General features: G+C 33.8%; 1 long non-coding RNA gene across 1 annotated transcript; it reads left to right on the top strand.

Moving 5' to 3' along the window:
- Positions 1-6: 6 nt before the first annotated feature.
- Positions 7-3,737, top strand: LOC106632799. The gene is made up of 3 exons (XR_006053859.1): positions 7-1,037; positions 2,228-2,253; positions 3,631-3,737. It is a non-coding gene; the product is annotated as an uncharacterized LOC106632799 (long non-coding RNA).
- The last annotated feature ends 1,031 nt before the right edge of the window (positions 3,738-4,768 follow it).

Below are 4,768 nucleotides of genomic sequence, written 5' to 3'. Positions count from 1 at the left end.
GTGTTTCTGAGTCTCTTAGGGAAGCTGAAGTTAGTTCTCTTCACAAATCAGTCAGTTAAAACGGCCTCATTCTTTAGGTTGTAAGGTAATGAGAGGTTGTAAGGTAATGAGAACCACTAATTAGCTGCTGAAGTAGCAGGGTCGGCAACTTCAAAGGAGCCATTTTACCACCTCTAACTGAAAGCTGGGAGAAAAAGAGTCACGTGACTGTGCACGTGTGTTTGTGTTGTGGGTTAATTAACAGTAGGAAGAGAGATAGAGTGAGGATAAAACACATAATATAAGAATAATAACATCTCTTAACAAGAATACGTTTTTTTTAATTAATTTTCGTTTTTTAGTTAATTTTTAAGAACTGTTTAACAAACACTTGTTTGTGCAGGTTGTTTTTTAAATAAAACCTGCAGTTCTGTTTAACTTCTCAATATGTGAAAGATTATTGAAATATAAAAAAGCCACCTTCAAATTAATAAAATGCTGCCATTAATATTATTAATATGATGTGTAGATATTTAAAGCAACAACATATTAAATGATACTAAATGATACTGTGTGCAGGTGATAATATTTTTAGGAAGCAGAATTTGAATGCAGACCAACTCAAATGTTGAAGCCTACAAAAATATCATCCAAGCTTTCATTTATGATTGTTCATACTTTGAAATTGTGATGTCAGAATTTGATAAAGTGTGCATTGCTAGGTGTAGCAAATCATTGCTTATTAAATCTACTCTGTTATCTAATAGCACCAAACTAATAGAGCTATCACATAACTGAGAAACGTGTGTGGCTTATTACAAATGGATGAAACCACATTTTACCTTAATGAAGACAGTAATCTTTAATAAGGTGTAGAAAAAAGAGGTGAGTTGTTTGTATTCCAGCTGTGGTAAACAAAGAAGTGTACTGAATCTTTTGGACTACACAGAGTGATGCAGTATTGACTCTGATGCGGATTGATGTTGTCTCATTCTGTGTTTTTGTGCTTTGTCTTTTGTTACAAAGAGTGAAAGAGATCTTTGGTTTTGCCTTTGCTGGTAAGTAAACAGTGATTGTAACTGAAACAGTATGAACCTGGCATTGCGTAGCACATTTGACAACTTACATACAGTAGTTTGACTTTTTGTGATATGTTTCCATTTACTGATTGGCAAAAACAAAAAGTCAGGATTTATTACCTGTAGCAGCAAAGCCCCCACACAGGGCCTCTGACTGTCCCTGAAAATGTCCCTGAAGTTTAATAGCCCATTTATGTATGATTAATTTTTTTTGTTTTGATGGTTAGTCAAATCCAAACATAGTTAAATGTTAGAGGTCTTTAGACAGTTGTTCATTTTGTACTTCTGTTTGTGGATTTAAGTAGCAGACAAAACAATGAAAGTGTTTTAGGGGAGTCATTATAAGTGGTTGCTCAAACACTTAAGAGCTGCACAGGTATTGATTTATATTGTCTCTCAAATTCTGCTGATGTATTACATTAAAGTCAGAACATTGTAGAAGTATTTTGCCTGACTCGGTATAAGTAATAGCTTTAACAGTTAAGCAATAATAAAAACAAAGAGAACCAGAGGTGTGAGTGGACATTGTTAGGTACATTACAGCCAGTGTGTCTAATTAGTTTATTACTTATTTAGTGAATTTAATGTGTTTTAAAATTAAATAGAAATGTTGCCAAAAAGGGACATTGCAACATACATAAATATTCCTAGCAACGGGTACAATGAAAGGACTTTTTAGTGTAATTTGTGTAAAACAAAACATGGTGCACCTCTGCTATTGTAACATGTCAATATTTATTTTAAGATTTACATATTCATATCAGACATGATGAGGTTTTCTGTTGCTTCTGATTTATATAATTACTTTGTATCTAACATTTTTAAAAGTTTTGGTTTTCACACTTTACTAGTACTGACCTGTTGTAGAAAATGTTGGAGCCACAAAGCTTCTGTGTAGGAAATATTTGGTATATCCTGCACTTGTGCCAACAAATATTGGTGGCTATTCTTTGTATTTCTGTAGTAATGAATGCTTTTATTACACTTGCTATAGCCATGTGAGACGCTGCAGTTCATTTATCTCCTCTTTAGACTACAGTAAGCTAATAAAGCCTTAAATAAATTGAGAATTTTACTAGTTAATTTGTGTCACAGTAAATTGGATTGTGTGTAACTCAACAGTCTGATTCATCAAACAGTGATCTGATGATATTGTTTCCTTTCTCTAGACTGCTGATCTGATCGTCTCAGTCTGGTAAGTAAAGGTTTTTCTGAGGTGCAGTGCTGGGAAATGTTTCTCATTATAAGAGATTCAGTTTAGTGACTGTGACGTCAGCACAGCTCTTGGTGCATGAAGTCATCAATCCTAGAAAAGTCTAGTGTAAACATTTCCAGACCTACAGAGTCTATATTTGCACATCTTTACTGGCAGCTCATGAACGCAGTTGGTACAATAGCTTTGTAAGTGTTTTCAATAATAGCACTGCAACCTTGAATTAGTCTTTTATAAGTTGATGTAAAAAAAAAGCCAGTAAGCCTATTTCGTATTTGTTAATATCTAAGAATATCGTATACACTTTAATGACTTGTATGCATATGTGTCTAGTTAGTGGTCTATGTGCATAAACATGCCCCAACTGTGACTGAAAAATGTAGAAACTGCTTATAGGATACATCTATCTCCAAATTTTTCATTTTGCCAAAAGTCATACTGAGTAAATTATTTTTTACTTTTATGTTAACTGGATCGCCCAGACATTATGATGTACTGTTGTACCCAGGTAAGTACACACAGAAACGGTGAATTTGGGATGTACTGGGATTAGATCATGTGATTCAGTGCATGTGAAGTGAGGGTCTGAAACTGTCTGCTCTGAACCTCATGTGTGCGTTTTGTTGACCATATAGATTTTATCAGTAGTTATGTAGCACGCACATCTTGGTTTAAGTTATAGCACTGTATGTTTTTATTATGTTAATAGAATGGTAAAATGTCCTTAGAATAGTTCCACCACCATTGTATGAGCATTTTCATCAAGTTCATCCAATAATTTCTGTGAACTCTTCAGTGTGTAAGATACCTGTATGTACTGTATTTTTCGGATTATAAGTTTGTGCATTCAAGTAACCAAAATCAGATAAGTCAAACTTTATTCAACTCATTCCAATAACTCTCAACATTTTCAGTTGGTAACACAGAACAATACACTCACTTTTCGTTCAGTCCTCTTACAAATCTATCAAATTCTTCATGGATTGATCAGTTTGAAATCTGCTTCATAAGCATGTCTCTAACAGGTGCCAGGTCCTTATACACACACACATAATTTATGTTGAAGCACACATAGAATTACTCTGCGAGGGTCCTGACTATGGTAGCCTAATGCTCCTACAATCATCAAGTACGGTGCAGCTTTGTAGCTTACCAAAGTCTTACTAAAACATTTGACAGATTTTGAGCGCCTGTACCACATAAATGGTTTGAGGTCAGTAAGCACACCAGAATATACATAAGGTACTGTCTATTTTTGAGAAAATAAAGGATTTTAAGTGTGCCTTATAGTCTGAAAAATACTGGTAAAGCATGTTTATTGGAAATATGACTAATTCCACGTCCTTTTGTGTCTTACAGGTGACCTGCTGCAGAAAACCCTCTCCCTCTATCATTAACAAGCAATTCAGTCTGTCCTATCACTCTCCCTCTCTACTGCTCATCTTTTTTGACAAGACCGTTCTATCTTGTATCATTCTCTATCCCACAAGCTCTATCTAATGTTATCAATCATTGAGAATCAAGTTTTGACGAATCAAGTTTGACGAATCAATTTTACACAAGTTTTATGGAAATTGAAGTTACCAGACTTCATCTATCTGTTACAGAATTCTGAGAGATCTCTGCTCTCACTGCCTCCTTCTTTCCTGTCGTTAAACTCTCTCACATCCAGTCATTTTGCTGGAAATTACAAGTAGAAGTTGAATACAATGTAGAATTACAGTACAGTAGAACTTCAGTAGAAACTACTTACACAGCCCTACATTTGTCATTTTAATTTTGCATTAGACAGTTTGGAATAAACATTGATTGGCTGTTTGGCTTACAGGTGCAATTACTTTGATAAATTATATAAATATACACCTCTTAAAGGTTTATTTGTAATAAGACAATCTGGTTATTTTGTAATATATACATTCAGACTGCTCTATTTAATAAATATTAAATTAGATTCAAATAATTTTTCAAGTCTGTTTCATTGGCTATAACATTTGACTACAAGTTTATACTATTATTATTTAAGGACAAACCTCTTTTGTCACTCAGTGTAAGTATTCAGTACAATTGTCATCGAGAAGCTGCCCTGAGGACCCAGACTTCCTGTTTCCTGACTGCTGCAGAACATCCAGCTGAAGAATCCTCATCCTGTCATCTGATCACTACACCACCACAGCTCCTTATATTTGCTTTAATTTTAGATATCTGAAAGATTTACACAAAGTCTACTTAAAACTAAGAGTTTTATTATACTTGTTGATTGTTGAGATTTATTCTGCATATCCCTGTACAATTAACCATCTGGTTAAAAAATAAAGTATACACAGTATTGAGCCAAATTTTTAAGACTTTGAATATCTTTATTTTGAGTTTAGTATTAAAGTCAGCCTTTACATCTATTAAACATTCAAAAAACATTTGTATAATTTTACTATTTCTAGATTTAATAGTTGAGAGTTAAAGTTTTTCAGTGTTTCAGGTTGAGTTTGTTTATATTTGT

The sequence above is a fragment of the Haplochromis burtoni genome, unplaced genomic scaffold, assembly GCF_018398535.1.
Source record: "Haplochromis burtoni strain Fernald_Lab_line unplaced genomic scaffold, NCSU_Asbu1 Contig_2460, whole genome shotgun sequence".
NCBI lineage: Eukaryota > Metazoa > Chordata > Actinopteri > Cichliformes > Cichlidae > Haplochromis > Haplochromis burtoni.
Note: the sequence above shows the minus strand (reverse complement) of the source record. Positions and strands in the feature narration are given on the sequence as shown.